This window comes from Bidens hawaiensis, unplaced genomic scaffold, assembly GCF_021521415.1.
Source record: "Bidens hawaiensis isolate Kalapana, Puna unplaced genomic scaffold, B.hawaiensis_p1.1 tig00020521_1, whole genome shotgun sequence".
NCBI classification, from domain to species: Eukaryota; Viridiplantae; Streptophyta; class Magnoliopsida; order Asterales; family Asteraceae; genus Bidens; species Bidens hawaiensis.
In genome coordinates, this window is record NW_027493138.1 from 160,987 (window position 1) to 178,886 (window position 17,900).

The 17,900-nt window shown below is 35.9% G+C and overlaps 1 pseudogene; it reads right to left on the reverse strand.

Annotated features, from left to right (window-relative positions):
* Positions 1–299: 299 nt before the first annotated feature.
* LOC143560989 (mRNA-decapping enzyme subunit 2 pseudogene) lies at positions 300–1,471 on the reverse strand (annotated as a pseudogene).
* Between the last annotated feature and the right edge of the window lie 16,429 nt (positions 1,472–17,900).

Consider the following 17,900-nt stretch of genomic DNA (forward strand, 5'->3'; position numbering starts at 1 on the left):
AAACGGCAATGCTTTGATAGTTGGTATGGTGTTCTTCCTTGGCTTGTTCCGTTGTTTATATCTGAGCTAAGCATCAATGTTTTGATAATCTTAAGCTTAAATATATATATACTAGTTTTTATTTTCCGTTATAAAAGAATATTGTTAAATTTGTATAATGTTTTGTTTCCTTTTTATTTTGGTTGTCTCTCCTTTGATTGTTGAGAGATTTATGTGTCTTGTTAATATTTAAAGGAATGTAATCCCTCAATACTTGTGAGGTTGATTTTACCATATCATCACATGGTATCAAAGCTACTTTCATATATACACATGTTCATGTATTAAACAAATACAGAATGGGAAACGAAACAAACTAAAGTAGGTCATGTCCCAACTTAAATGTAAATTCAGATTACCAAAACACAATTTTTCAAGTACATCCATTCCAAAGACAAAAGTCTGCCAACACTACTCTAAAAGACTAATACTTACCCCTCCTATACATGCATCATTGTGTTATGTGCAATCAATTCACGAGAAAGCCGTCTCAATAGCTTGCAATACCGGACCACTATTCAACTAAAAGTTCTTGAAGCTTTGCCTGGGCCCTTTATCATTTGAAACTGAAACCGAAGCCAAGTTACTGTTTGAAGCAGTTTCAGTCATCACCAAGTTGCTCCCAGAAGAACTGCCTTTTGCCTTCCACAAACGCATGGCTCTAGCAGGTGAATCTGGTCTTGGTGCAACTAGGGGTGGTGAGATGAAATCCAAGCTGTCAAAGATTTCAAAATTGGAGACACCATGTAAAGCTTAAGACTAGCTACACTACGTGATATCACATCCCGATTTGTTGGTTGAAGTTCATCAACACGTTGCCATGCAATTTCACTGATCTCCTTTTTGGTTTGGAGGGCAAAAGCAGTATCATCTTTAACACCTCCAACAATGTATAGTCTAACCCTTTTGTGGCCCAAATGTCATTTCAATATACTCTTCTTTGTTAATAAGTTTTGAAACATTAAATCCTGTTTCTTCAAGAACCTCTCTGATTGCACACGCATCGTCTTCTTCATCTTTGTTCTTTTTCCCTCTAGGAAAACTCCAGCTTGTTCCCTTCCATCCTTTCACCAATACACACCTTTCATATGTTTGATCCAAAATAATTGCACTTGTGACAGGAACCCGAACCTTGTATGATGTGAAATCTTTGAATATGTCGTCTATATGTGGTACATATGGCTTTAAAACATCACAACTGTTGAACATTAAGGAGGTGAATTCTTTGAGAGTGAATGACTTCAAAGATGGATTGTTTTCTACATAATTACTCCACCAAACACAAGATCCTTTCAAATGATTGTTGATCCTCCTTTGGCTCATTCTGTACAAACCGACTGCAGAGATCGTCGAGGAGTTCCTTAGGAGGGATGTCATCTTTCAACAGAGCACTTGAAGATCTAGGAAGCCCACCTGACGACGACATCTCTTCTCTTCTTTGTATATATTATTACTAGGTTAGAACCCGTGTGACACACGGGTTAGTCAAAAAATCTAAATTCTTGAAAATGCACAAACTACAAATATAATGCTAAAAACAAATATAGTGTTTAAAATATTAGCAAAACTTAGACAAAAAATCTTACTACCATAGGACCAAAAACCTTTAACTTTTAATTCAAACGAACCAAACTTTCACAAATCCCTAAACTGCCCTTGGACCAAAAACTGAAGAATTTTGACTCGTACTCAAAATCTTAACTCGAAACTAAATATCTGAAATGTTCACCTTACACATATATAATCTTTAGTTTGCAAATTTTATGTTACAAAAATAACAAATAAAAAATTCTATATTTATCTTTCAGATGCGAATTTTATTTACAATATGTTGCTGGTAATTTGTGGCTGACACTTGTGGTTAAAGAAAATGCAGATCCAGAATGACCATCTTTAAATTTGATCATGATCTTAAATTTATTTCTTTGTTTTTTAAGTCACGAAAGCCCTGTTTCAACTGCTTCAAACATCAAACCCCAAAAAATAATAAATAAATAAAATAAAAAATCCATTTCTACATAAAAATATTAAATATGGAGCAAGAAAAACCAACTTCATTATTTTCCATTTCACAAAAGTCATCTTTTTATCCTTTTCAAACCAATTTCTTTAAGGTAACTGATAATTATTAAATTCGTAAATAGTTTTTGTAACATAAGAAATCATAATGTCTACATACGAAATTCTTGATAGTGAAAAAAGTGTTAATATGAGAATGTTTTACAAAAATTTTTAAACATGCTGCCATATTAAAAGTTAAAAACCAAAAAGAAAAAAAAACATTTTACTTATAAAGTGATTGTTTTTTTTTTATTTTTTCCCTTTTGTTTTATTTGACAAAGAATTCACATAGAAATATATATATATATAGTTAAATATAAAAATAATATTAGACGCAAAAAATGTAAGTAATTGTTCAGATCATGCTCGTTTGAGCCAAACTCATTTTTACTTAAAAATACATTGACCAAATTTATTTTAAACAAAACATGAACCCAAGCTGGTCATTTAAAATTACTTTTAATTAACTGTATAATAAGGGTGATATAAAGTTGCATTATGATGTGCAGACGGATAAGATATTTGGTAGAGGTTATTCTTTTTGCTATCACAAATCATCTCCTTAAAAACAATAAAAGTCCACTATTCTTTGAAAACAAGCCATTAAGAATAAAAGTAATTCAAACATTGCATATTCGAGGACATTTACTCGTTAATTTATTAAACATTGAATCTTGTACTATATTAACTTGCTTTTTTAGACATTTTATGGTGTATTTTTAAAGATAATATGTCTTTATTCAAATAATACTTATCGATAACTGATGACACACTTTAATTTTTTTGTAATATATCTCTAAGTAAATAATTTGTGTTCTATAATGATCATAGAATTAGGGTTTCAATTGAAAGACAACATATAACATATAAATCAATTATGTGAATCAGATTACATGATTCGGATTAAATGAATCGCATTAAGAAAATTGATCGATTGAACCTATGATCAATTAAATCCGATTGAATATGTGTAGGTGAATCGATTGACTCCGATTGAAGTTGTTAATCCGATTGAATATGTGAAGGTGAAGCAATTGATTATGTGAATACAATTACAAAGGTTTGATAGTTACCATGAATATTGATGAATTTCAATGTAATATGTATATGGTGATTGCAAGGGTTAGAACATATGAATTATAGTGATAAAAATTTAATAGGCATCATAAGTTTGATTTTGAATTTGAATTAAACTAATTAGGAAATGCCATGTAAAAATTTGAAGAAATTTGGTGAAAATAAAAAAGAAGAATTTGGTGGACCCAACTTGTTTATATATAGAAAGTTAAAATAATTAAAAAATAATTAGAAAATGTCATGTGACAATTTAAGAAATTTGGTAACAAAAATAAAAGGAGAATTTTATGGAAACCCACTTGTTTATTATATAGAGAGATTATTATTATTAACTAACAACTACTATACAACTCACTGTAATATTCCAGATCCAAGAACCCCTAATTATATCAGTGATGATGAAGAAGAAGAAGATCAAGAGGAGCTCGTGGATGAAAGCAAGCTCCTCTTCTCTTTCCATGGTATCAGCTAATTAAACGATCCTTCTCCTTCCAAACCCTAATTTTCTCCTTCTTCCTTCCCATGGCAGACTCACCCTCCTCTTCCTCTTCTGAATCGCTCTCCATGAGCACTATTTTACGCCTCGTCACTCTCAAACTCACCCCAAAAAACCACATGGTTTGGAAGAATCACATGCTTCCAATTTTTTCATTACAGAATCTGCTAGGTCATATCGACGGCACATCTACTCAGCCGCCATCTACCGTCACCGTCGATAACAAGAGTGTTCTGAATCCAAGACTTTCATTCTAGGCAGCTCAAGACCAGAAAGCTGTTATAATTCTGAATGCCACTTTAACCGAAGAAGTTGCTTCGGAGGTTCTTGGCATCTCCGGTGCGCGTCAAATCTGGCTTGCACTTGAACCAACTTTCAGTAATTATTCTATTGAGCGGATGTATTCACTATGGGACACTCTCCGTCGACTTACAAAAGGTACTTCTTCAGTTACCGATTACAGTCTAAAATGTAAGGCAATATGAGATCAGTTAGCTGCAATTGGACTAGGGGTGAGCGGAAATAGGGTCGGCCCAAAACAACCCGAAGAACCACACCGATTTTACCCGAACCCGGATCGGCCCTATATTGTATATGTATATTTCGGTCCCAAGTTTTTCTATAATTCGGTTTCGGGTCGGGTCTCGGGTATTAACCGGTGAAGAGAAAGGTAAAATCGAAGGACCGATTGGGCTTCAAAAGAAACGCTGTTTATCCAAAATTACATGTCAAACTTCAAACACTGGGGAAGAAGACGTGATTTTAAGCATGTGGGACATAGTTATGTTCTTTTTACCCTTTTAAATATAGTTTGATTTACAAGAATAATATAAGACAACTGTAGTTTTCTTTTTTCGATGAAGCATTTTTATATTATTTTATTTGTTAAAAGAGGTTGCCCAGTTTTATCCACCATATAGAATATTCAAAAGCTACAACTTTTGCAGTACCTCAATTTTCAAGAAACTTTAAAGTTTTAGGCTTTGAGATGCCACCACCATTTTTAATGAATTGAAAGGTTTGAGTTGCCATCACCATGTTTCTCAAAGGTATTTAATGGCATAAAGAGTTTGAGTCTCCATTTTTAACGATGATTTAGAGTGATTCTCAAGGATGTTTGGCTCTGATTTCAATGATAGTAACCTCAATTTAAGTGACATTATCGGTCTTCGGTCTTTGACAGCCAACCCGAAGCAACCGAACTCAACAAACCCGATATCCGAATGTATGTACAGGTCCGGCATTCGGTTGTCATTTTGAATTGTTTTCGGGTTTCGAGTCAGGTCAGTTCTAACCAGGTACGATCCAGTTTTCTTCCTTTGCACAACCCTAAATTGGACATCCCGTTCTCGAGATGGACAAGTTTTACTGGTTTCTTTGTGGACTTGGACCAACCTTTGAGAATTTTTCCGTTGCCATACGGACTACTAAACCAGCCCCGCTATTTCGTGATCTTGTTAGTCAAGCTGAAAGTCACGAGATCTTTATGCAATCCATTCATGGGAGTTCCACCCCACCAGTGGATTTCACTGCTCAGCATCAGTGTCCCTCTCGTGGTCGGTCAAATAATTACCAAGGGAACACTTATCGTGGGGGGGGGGGAAATAATGGTCGAGGTCGTTCTTTTGAAAAGAGACTTCCTCATTGTCAAATCTGCAAAAATTATGGTCATCCTGCTACTTATTTGTCCTGATCTACACAAGTATGCTAGGCAACACTCTTCTTCTGATGAGTCTTTGGCAAAAGCCTTTCACGCTCAATGTCATGTTACTAATAACACACCAGTTGGAATGTTGATTCGGGAGCAACTGCGCACATGACTCCGGATTTTGATTCTCTTCACCAATCTACTCCTTATCAAGGTATTGCAAGTGTTATTTTTGGCAATGGTAAGTCTCTTCCTGTTACTCATACGGGTACATCTGTTATCTCCAATCATATTAAATTGCACAATGTTTTGGTCATTCCAAATTTAACAAAGAAGATCTTATCTGTTAGCAAGTTAACATCTTATTATCCGGTTGACGTATTTTTATCTCAACCTTTCTTTCATATTCAGGATCAGATAACAAAAAGATTGCTAGCTAAAGGAGTTTGTGAAAATGGTCTTTATGTATTAAAAGACATTCCACAAGCCTTGGTTGCTACAGTTTCGAGTCAGGCATCTTATGAACTTTGGCATGCTCGTTTAGGCCACATTTTATTTTGATTGTATTTCCATTTTAAATAAGTTGGGAGCTTTATCTGTTACTTCGGTTTTGCCCAAACCAAACATTTGTGTTTCTTGTCAACTTGCAACGGGTCAAAAACTCTCATTTGATGTTAATTTAAAACGGTCTTCGCATCTGTTGGAACTTATACATTGCAACTTATGAGGACCTTCACCTATTGGTCTAAAGATGGTTATTTGTATTATGTGGTGTTTATTGATGATTATTCCAGGTTCACATGGTTTTATCCACTAAAAACCAAAACATGTATCTATATGATATTACCTATATTCATCAAGCTTGTTCAAACACAATGTGCACGGAAGATCAAGGTTTTTCAAAGTGATGGTGGCACATAATTTTTCAATCACACAGTTCGAAAATTTTAGAAGATAATGGAACCTTTCATCGGTTTTCGTGTCCATATACGCCTCAACAAAATGGGCGCGCGGAGCGAAAACATAGGCATATTGTTGAGACAGGCCTTGCCATGCTATTTAATGCACACGTTCCGGCTCATTTTTTGGTAGAAGCTTTTACATCGGTTACCTATATTATTAATCGGCTCCCCACATCATTATTGGACAACAAATCACCATTTCAAGTTTTATTCAGCCACAAACCGCAATATGCAAATTTTTGTGTTTTCGGTTGCCAAGTTTTTTCCATATTTGCGGGACTACTCAAAACACAAGCTTGCACCGCGAAGTATACCGTGCATCTTTATTGACTACAGCTCACACTACAAAGGGTACTGGTGTCTAGACCCAACTACTTCTCGTATCTATGTTACACGACACGCTCAGTTTAATGAAACGGTATTTTCCATTTAATGGGGCAGCTGATGTTTCTAGCATATCCAAACTTGACATCATCACTTTTTTGGATGAATTTTCGGGTCCTTTAGCCAACAATTCACCCACCTTACAAACTGATGCACCACTACCCTTCAAAAATTCATTAGACTCACCTACACCATCTTCCACTCAACCCATAAACCACACTACAATCGATCCATGAACACTATGTGAGCCTAACTCAAAACCTATTCTAGACCCATCCTTAAACCCGCCAGATCATTCACCAAATATTCTATCTTCACCCTTTAACTTGAACCCACCAAGCCCACCTTCCTTAAACCAATCGGATCTACCAGCCAATCCCAACCAACCTCCATCAGTCCATCATAATTCCATCAACCCTCTAGCCGAGTCTACCACTTCTACCCATTTCATGACCACTAGATCCAAATCCTGCATTTTTAAACCCAAACATATCGCTGATTTGGCATCACTTACCACTCACTCTCTTCATATTGCATTGATGTGATGAAAACAGTCAATTAAATATTAACTAAATTAAACAAGTAATAAAAACTAGAATTAAGACTCAACTACACAAAACGCCGGCAAGTGAACCGATCAATTGTACTAAGTAAGTCCGGAATATCGAACCCACGTGACTCTATAAATTACGTTAATTAACTAATTAGACTCGACTTACGACACGACTATTTATTATTAATGTTTTAAGGGGGTTATTAAACTAATATTAAACTAAAAAATTAAATAAACAAGTAAACGAGAAACAAGCAATTAATCACAAGATCGAAACCAATAAGAGAAGGAATCTACCTAGGTAAGAATCCCATGCGGCCATGCATCAACAATCATCAAGCAATGGACAAATAACATGATATGGAAACTGATTTCTAAACATATTCATCTAACAAACCCTAAAGGACCATTGACCGAATCAAATGAAATCCCAAAGAATAATTATTAGATTATTAAGCTATCATTTATATTGATTTCTTCACAGTTATCAAATAGGGTTAATTAATAATATCTAAAGCAAGCAATCTCACGAAACACTAAATTCTAGATAACTTGATAAGTTTATCATGACATCAAGAACAAGGATCAACACAATAACCAAGCAATAATGTTGTCAATAATCTAACCTAGAATGCGATTGACCAAGACACATGAACAACTCCTCACCTCACCACTATTGGAATTTAGCAGAACATTTAAAACCCTAACCAACGATTAACAAGCTTCTATGATCTAATAGGCCTATTCAATCACAATAATCAAACACCAAGTAATGATTAAACATAAACCCTAAATCTAAAGAACACAATCAAGATATAAAAGATCTATGTGAAGCAATAGTTAACAATCAATCAAGATAACAAACATTCATATGCATCATGAAAACAAAATCAAGTCTTTACTATTAAATCAACAAAACCAATCAAAACATTAGTCCAAAGCAAGAATCAAGCATCAAACATGTTCATCAAACCTAGGTAAACATGAAGTCTAGCCTAGAATCATTATTAAAAACAAAGAGGAAAGACATGATAAAAATAATGAACAATGAACGAAAGTTAGAGGGATAAAACCCTTGTTTATTGCTCCTTGAACACCTACTTGAAAGCCTTCTTAATCCTCTTTGATTCCTAGCTTCAAAGCACCTTCAAAACCTTGGTTTTTTCTCTCTAAAACGGCTGCCAACACTTGTTAATTCGTTTAGGTTTGCAATCCTTAAGTTTATATAATGAGAACCGGGCTTGGGCTGCAAAATATAGCTGACCAGAACACCTGGCATCCCCGGTCGCGTGGCGCGGCGCACACCAGGAGGAAATCTCCGAATTTTTGCTTTCTTTTATTGCTTAATCGTTGCTAGATCTTGTGTAATTCTTTCTTGAACTCCAAGCAACGATGAGAACTTTCTAGAACTTCTTTTCCTTGACACCAAAGCCACATCTATATGAAAACAAATCAACACACTAAGTGGAGTAATCATGTAATCATTGACGAGCAAAACGAACTTAAACTTCTCATGAAATGACAGAAAGAATTAGATTTAACATGCAAGACACCAAAAGATATAAAACACGATAAACAGCAAATAAACTTGACTCAAAACCTAAATTAATAAAAGAAGAACGAAACATGAACTAAACCAAACTCAAAACATTAAATAAACATAACTTTGCAAGGGATTCGAAATGTATAAATAGATGTATATCATGCATTAACCGCCATCACCGAACCCGTGGTTTCAAAACCGCGGCTAAGGACCCGACATGGCAAATACAGCTGCTGAACTAGTTTGGATCACTCATTTACTACAGGAACTTAATTCTTTGCATCCGGATCGGCCTACTCTTTTACGTGATAATAAAAGCGCTCTCTTCATGACTCATAATCCAGTTTCTCAAAAGCGTGCTAAACACATTGACTTGGATTATCATTTCATTCAAGAGCTAGTTACTTCGGGTAAATTGAATACGCGTTTCGTTCCTACCAATCTTCAGGTGGCTAACATCTTTAGAAAAAGTCTTCCGCGTGCACCTTTTGAAGCCTTTTGTACCATGCTACGACTTGGTCCGCCACCCTTTCGATTGAAGGGGGTATAAAAGAATAATTAAGATAATATTGTTAATTTAGTATAATGTTTTGTTTCCTTTTTATTTTGGGTGACTCTCCTTTGATTGTGGAGAGATTTATGTATCTTGTTAATATTTAAAGAAATGTAATCCCTCAATACTTGTGAGGTTGATTTTACCATATCATCACACCCGTATTACAGGGTTGTTTTGTATTATTTATTTCTAATATTTATATTATTTTTTGGAGTTTAATTTTATTTATCGTAAGAAAGTTAATAATTTACTTATGATTTGAAGATAAAAGGGTTTCACAAATAAGTGAGATGTTGTAACCCGGTTTAAAAGCTATATAGGTTTGGTAAGACCCATGACCCGCTTAATTTTTTCCTAATTGTTTCTTAATTATAAATAATATCTTTTTATTTTTAAATCATATATTAATTTTAAATAATATCGACGCTTCTTCTTTTTATTGGTCTTTTTGTCAGAAGAACTGCTGAGATCAACAGTATCCTGCGACACGTGACCTGTCAAAAGCAAAGTAAGAGGGTCAGGAGAAGAGAGCGGTGAATCCTTAGACTCTTCACTAGTCTATAGGATCATTTGCACACCATCCGCGGCCATAGCAATTATAGGACGAGGATTAAGAATCGGCTCACCAGCACCCTCAGCACCAACCAGCGGAAACACAAAATTCTCGCGGGTTTCATCAAGAATAGGGGGTCCCCTTTCAACAAATCTCGAAGAGTTATGACTCCATGTCCATCGTCAAAGAGAGATTCGATGACACGGTTCATAGCTGCATACAACAAACAAAAAGAAAGTCAGCGAAAACACGTAACAAGTGAAAGGTAAAAGAACACTTACATAAGCCATCCCAACCATATATAGGAGTCTTATAGGGTCGAGACCAGATCATACTCATCCCAGCAGCAACCAAAGCATACTATTGAATTTAACAGAGAGGAGTCTCCCGCGAGGTAAGAGTCTTGTACCAATACTGATCTTGAAAATCGCGCGGAGGCTCATATTCAATAGGAATAGACGAATCACAGTAGTTCATTGGGATGAGAATGGCATTGGTGCTAATAAAAAAGAACTTTTGTTTCCACTCGTAGAAGGCTCCGCGGAGCATCTCGAAGGAAAGTTACCTCTTTGTCTCGAAGAAGAATACCATACCAATCACCCTTGGTATACATCTTGTAGTACACCAAAAACTTGTCAATAGAAGGTGTAACAAGCTAACTACGACAGCAAAACTCAAAGTGACACAAACGCATCATACCCAACGGATGAACATGGGTAATGTGCAAGCCATAATGTAACAAAACATCATGAACAAACGTGGTAATGGGAAGACAGAAATTCCCATGGCCAAAGAACTCGGAATACAGAGTTAGCTTACCCAGAGGAGAAACCATGGCAGTGCTACCCCTTGGTGGAAATTCCTGTTCCCAGGCTGGAGATAAGTGATACGACGAGATAATATTCTCATAATCAGATCGACGCCACTTAATGACGACATCACGAATAGAGGACCCAACAATTTTCTTCTTACCCTTTCCTTTGCCGGATTTTTTACCGGCCGACGAAGAGGCCATTAATGTGTAGGAAATAGAAGGAAATAGGAGAGAAATATGGAAAAAAAAGGAGGAATTTGAGAAGAGTGATAAAAAAAGAGCAATCAGCCTATTTATACTAATCGATGGTGGTGGTTAAAGTGAAAGTGGAAATTTCCAGACAGCAGGGGGACCAATAATGAAGTGACACGCCACGCGGGAAGTTAATGAATCCAGAACAAGTGGGCGCATGGACAACACACGCGCACAATTGAAAATACGTGACTGAAAAAAGCGTCATCTGACGTCTGCCTAGTCAAGCCTATTTGCAGTAAAATCTTATCTACATCAGAAGATCCGGTTATCACTCAGTTAATTTTCAAAACAAATTTAATGCTACATAACAGTAGACCCACGAAGGAACCATCGCGGAAAGATATACATAAAAAAATACATGGGTGAAACTGATTTTAAACACAAAGCTTTTCAATACACCGCGGAACAATTTCCCAGGAGAAGCACTCAGAATACGAAACTTTCACATAGAAAACTTAAGCAAATACACTTTACGGGGACGAAGCCTGGTCCGAAAACACTGTGATAACTCACAAGGGAGACCCTAGGAGTACACACAATAATTTGGGATCAGGCAACACACTAGTCAAGATTGTCAAATTGCACAAAGAAGAAAGAAAGGAAGCACCCAAAAATAAAATGCATATGGATGAACACTACTCACCTATTTATATCCAGAGAAATAAATGAGGTAGTTAGACAACTGGAGATCAGATTCGACGACAACCAATAAAAAGCAACTACAAGTCGCGGAGCACAGAAACTTCAATGCGCCGACATGCAAAAATATTTATACCTACCTGAAGCAACTGAGCAGCTGTCTAATACGCACGGTGGCATCAGCACAGTTAGGTGTAGACAAGACAACCAGTTATTACTCCCATAAGTACCCACACGCTGAACGGCCAAAAACAAAAAAAAAACGAAAAAAGGAATAAGTCCAACATTCCTACCGCGGAAGGAATCACGGAAGCAACAATGGACTGGGGGACTTGAGGGGGTAAGGTACCAAACACACCATACAAACAACAAGCTAAAAGGAATTAACCTGCGGAAAGAGTACCTTCTGCGAAGCGCCACAGGCTATCGCGATACACACACATAACAGTGAAAAGTAACGACACGGAGTGGAAGTACCACCATAGGTAGGACACGTGGTGAGGTACCACTGAGCAACAACCAGACAATTATATGGATGCACGATGGACCAATAGGAAAGGGCCAACGCAGTACTTGCACAGAAAGAAAGTGTCAAACCTATGCCGGGGTGCAACGTGATTGGACAAATACACAAGACACTATTTAAAGTGTCAATATTTAACAACTCATTTAATTTCACAAAAGTCATAATGTCACATAACATACTTGTTCATACAATAACCGAAACAAAACATAGCAAATAATATACATTTCATTTTTGCTAATATCCTAACGGTCTTGATTACATTTTCTCCAAGTCTCGAGTCAACCAAAAGTCAAACCTGTAACATTGCATAAAATTAAGTTTATCAACACAAAGGTTGGTGAGCAATTCATAGTTTTGAACAAATATGTATATAATAGGAAATTCCACAACTTGTATACGAAACAATAAATAATAGCAATAATTTGGATAATGAAATCGTTAATAAGAATACATTAACGACACATTGCTATAAGGTGTTGCCAAACAGACTAGGATTTATAGTTACCGTTAATAAGAATACATTAACGACACCTTGCTATAAGGGGTTGCCAAATAGACTAGAATTTATGGATCAACCAACCAAAAGCAGTAAACACATTAGCAATTAAGCATGTAAGCATAGAACATCAAATCGAACATTTATTTAAGTAAAGTATACAATAAAGTTTGTGGTTTTCGACTCAAGTATAAAGCATTTAGTTTCAATAAGGTATGCAATATCACCCCTAAAACGTAAGATGGAAAACAGGGTATGAAAGTACTCACGTTCAAGTAATAAACTTGAAAGATGGATGATTTGTAGTTAAACCGGAACGACGGGATAATGAACGAAGCCTAAAATAAAAGAAGTCTTGAATTAGGAAAGTTGTCTTGGAAGTCTTTAAATGAAAATAAATGTTAATAAGTGTAAACAATTAAAGTTCAAGGTTTAAAGTGTAACTATTTAAGAATTCATAACAATAGTCCTTTAAAAATGCAAGTTTGCTCGAAACCGGGTTGAAGTATCTAACTTTAATATTTACTCAACCTATGTTAAGTAATAAGGTGGGTAAAAATGCAAGAATGCAAGTCCCTTTATAATAAAGATACTAAAACGGGTTTTAACGAGTGTTCGGGTTGTTGGTTCCGGTCTTGATAATTGGTCAAACCCAAAGTCAACTTTCCAAAATAATAAATTTTATGAGATAACTCAATAAATCTAGTAATACTTAACCAAGTATATAGTTCTATTGTTTTAGAACTAACAACGTACGTTAAGCGAGTGTTCGGTTTTTGTCGGTCCAACTTTGTTATAAGATCAAGTTGGATTCAACATTCCAAGTACTTTAATAAAATATTTAAAATCAGTTTGTAAAGTATTTTTAAATAAATATACAAGTCTTGATAGCTAAAAACACACTTATGTGTCTTAAGCGAGTGAAAATCGGTTTAGTTCGGTTTGGTTCGGTTTCTATCTCACAATAAGTTCATAGATGGTTTCCACATGCCCAAATATCAAAGGACTTGTATAATAACTTATAAATAATGAAACTTAAGTTTTACAACCAAAAAGTTAACAATAAAGTCTTTAAACGAAAGTTCGGTTTTCGGTTCGGATCTAGTTTCGGGTTAAGACCGAGGTTAGAATATACAAACCCATAACCATAGAACTTATATAAATGATTTTAGAAGTTTAAATCTACATAAAACATGTTTAAACAATTATTTAACAAAACTAGTAAATAAAGTTCGGTTTACGGTTTAGAGCTATTTATGGTTAAACCGAGGCTAGACTCTTCAAACCCATAACCATGGGACTTCATAAATATGATATACAAACTAAAAAGAGAATGGTTAGTAAGCAATAACAAAGTTAGATGATTAGATGCGGAAAATATATAACAAGAACCACGAAAGTCCTCCATGTAGCATTGCCTTACGAGGCCCGAAACTTAACCGAACGGGGCCGGAAAAGTAACCATCAAAGGTAAAAAGGGGTGTATATTATACATATGTTGTGTCATTTGCTTCAAGTATTAATTTAGACTAAGATAAACTAATAAAAATGAAGAACTACTTCAGTTTGACTTTGAAAGTCAAACTTGACAAAAACATTGAAAATAACCTTGAATGATATTTGAATTTGAGTGAGAAATGAGTTTATGAGCAGGGATTAATCTGGAAAAGGGTTGGGTATTTATAGGATAAGATTAGAGGGGTTAAATAAGTGATTTGGTGGTTAAAACTCGGATTTTTTGGACAATAAAACCAACAAGGAGACAAGTTATGCAGGTCTGGTATGTAGACCCTCGCGCTACGCAACCATAGTGGTCTCCCCCATCGCGTGGCGTGATGGGGTAGGTGGCTGGGTGGTTCAATATTTGAAAATTGGCAGTTTTGGCCCCTCGAAGTTCGTTTTAAGTGATTTTAACGTATTTTAAGGCCCGAAAAGGATGTTTTCAAGACCCAACAAGTGTAAAACAATATTGTAATATAAAATCCATCATTTTGATTATATCATAAGTTTTGGTTTACAAAACGGGTCGGGTTACATGTTAAACGAATACAAAAACAAAATACAAACGAGACCCGAATTTGACGAATGTCACAGAAAGAACACCATTGGCCAGACTGTCCAACCAATCAGGAAATGCCATCATGCTCAGCCATGAGAATAGAAGCTTCCATTGAGTGGGACATCCGGCCCAACCATTCTCCCATCTTCGGCTATAAATCCAACATGAAGTCTAACGATAAAGGGATCTGATTCAATACTCTCTAACTCTCCAAATATATTCCGATCACTTACCATACTGATTCTCACGCCGGAGGGTGGTTACGAGAATACCCCCCTATTCCACTTCTCGTAACGAGCTCACAGTGTTCGGTTTTGTAGGTGTATTTTCCGTTGGAACTCTTCGTTATCCATAATCGTATAATCGGTAAAATAGTGAGCTGGACATAAAAGTTCAAACTTTTCTATAAACTAGCCCTGTGTGAGATATTAGGTTACATCATTAATGATAAGTGTTTGCAAACTGTCATGTTAAACTTAGTGTTTCTTCGTAGGGTATAATTTTACTGGACTGTTACATCATTAATGATAAGTGTTTGCAAACAGTCAAGACATAGATGACAATGTTACGTTGCCAAATGTAAATAATTTTACCACTTTTTAAGTACTACGTTTAATAATTTTGGGCTTTTTTTAAGGGATATTGGTTTTTAATACTCCCAACTTTTCCTTATTGGTAGATAACACTCCCAACTTTCGATTTGTCACCCACCACTCCCAACTTTCACCCTATTTTTCTGTACCACTTCCCGTCTAAATGAACACTAACTCGTTAATGTTTTGGATAAAAATGACATTCAAATTAGTTGAAGGGGTAAAACAGAAATTTTATTTTTAACACACAACCTCCATTTCCGGTGACCTCGTTTTTCCGGCGACCTCTTTTTATCCGGCGAATGTGAGTTTTCCGACTATCTCGTCTTTCAGAAAATGGAGATGGTTCAGAGGTGTAAAAAGGTGATGGAGATCATGAAGATTGAGCACCGGTGGAGATATGATGAAGATGGTGCTCACCGGAAACCTGCAACTCGATTTTCCGGCACGCAGGCGATCCTGGAAGGTGGTTGGGTGAGACACTGGTGGTGGCGGGGGCGGGGGTTGTGGTTTTGGGGCGGTGGGCGGTGAAATGATGGATATGGTGTTCGTCGAAAAACTCAAATTCATATGTGAAGCTCGGTGAAATGATGGATATGGTAATCTGAAAGACGAGATAGCCGGAAAACTCAAATTCTCCGGAAAAAATGAGGTCGCCGGAAAAACGAGGTCACCGGAAATGGAGGTTGTGTGTTAAAAATAAAATTTCTGTTTTATCCCCTCAACTAATTTGAATGACATTTTTAGTCCAAAACATTAACGAGGTTGTTGTTCATTTAGACGGGGAGTGATACAGGAAATAGGGTGAAGTTGGGAGTGGTGGGTGACAAATCGAAAGTTGGGAGTGTTATCTACCAATGAGAGAAAGTTGGGAGTATTAAAAACCAATATCCTTTTTTTTAATAATCTATATATCATATATGAGTTATTATAGGCCCATTTATTATGTTTGTTATTAATCTTTTATAATTCTTTTAACTATTTTTTTATAATTGACTTTTTAAAAAATGATACTATGTTCGCTTACCTAAAAAGAATCGATTTGCTCGTTAAATCAAACCTGTAATATATTATAGAATTGAAAATCGACCGGGTTTGGCCCAACCTAGTGAGATGTATGTGGCTCCCCACTCATATGAAAATAAGATTGGTATGAAATTGGTCTAAAAATATGTATCGGTTAAAAGGTATATAGTTTATGAACTTTAATTTATTTTAGTAATCTCCATGATGGAGGAGTGTGCGTGACTGTGTGGGACCGTTATTAAACCGTATTCTTGGAGGGGAAAATTCTCAAAATAGTCCAAAATAGGAGAGAGAAATCCAAAATAGTCCAAAACTTTGCAAAATTCCCATTTTAGTCCTTAGAAATTCATCTACGCCGACACATTTGGATTCGTGACGTGAGATTTCGTTAACCAGTCAGCTAATGACACCTGTAAAGGTGACATGAGTTTTCCATTGAAATATGTCTTCCCCGTTAATTTTCAAGCCAAAATCATCCCCTCAAAAACCATGGTTTTCCAATGAAATATGTCTGGTCCGTGAGTTTTCCATTGAAATATGTCTTCCCCGTTAATCTTTGGTTGAGTATCAAGTGTCAAGAAAGTGGTGGATGGTGGTGGTGGGTGGTTGATAAAGGTTTAAAGAAAAATGTATGTGAAGATTATGGGACTTTAATAGGTTTGGCCGGAAAATGGTGATGGTGGACGGCGACGAACGGTGGTGGTGGTTGATATGGGTATGAAGAAAAATTCAATATTTGGACATAAAATGCATGGAAAGATTATGGGTTTTGTGACAACCCCAAATATAGGGCTAATTTTTTTTAGTATAGATACCGAACATAGTGTTGGTCGAACCGAACCATATGTCGATAGGCTTGGCCAAATAAAAACAAAACGAACAAGCACTAGTTTAACCGAAACGAACCCGAGCCCGATAACTCGAAAGTTTTAAGAAACATTCCAAGAATTATTTAATCATACCGGTTATCCAAAACATATAACTCAAACACCAAACGACATTCTATGTTATGTCCGGTAACCGAATAAAATGAAACAAAAACCGATAAACGAGAATCATGATTTGTAATACAATCACCTACAATATATTACCCATGATTTTTATACAAAGACTAGTCCCATTGTTAATTATCTAGAACATTTTATGTATAATAATAATAATAATAATAATAATAATAATAATAATAATAATAATAATAACAAAAGATATTATATACCAAAAATCAAAACAAATCTCCTGCAGCCCAATTAAATCTGCTAACCATCTCTGCCCCCGTTCACGTTCCACCAATTCTCTTCCCCAATCAGAGCCTGTGCATGCCTTCAGTATCTAAGAAATTCTCTGATCAAATCTTTCCCTCTTCTCAATTTAAATCAATGTTATCATCTTTATTCTCACAACATCTTCAAGTAAACTATCTGTTATCTGCTTCTCTCTCTGAATCTCTGCTGAAGATTCTAAACCAGCCAAGAAACATCCATAATCTGGTAATCCAGTGTTCTATTACTATTCTATTCCGATTCTGAACCCATTCGATTGTTGCTAATATTCTGGTCGCTCACAGCATCCATATTCTTCCGTGTGTCTCGCTGTCTTGCTGGTGGAATCAGTCCAGAAGCA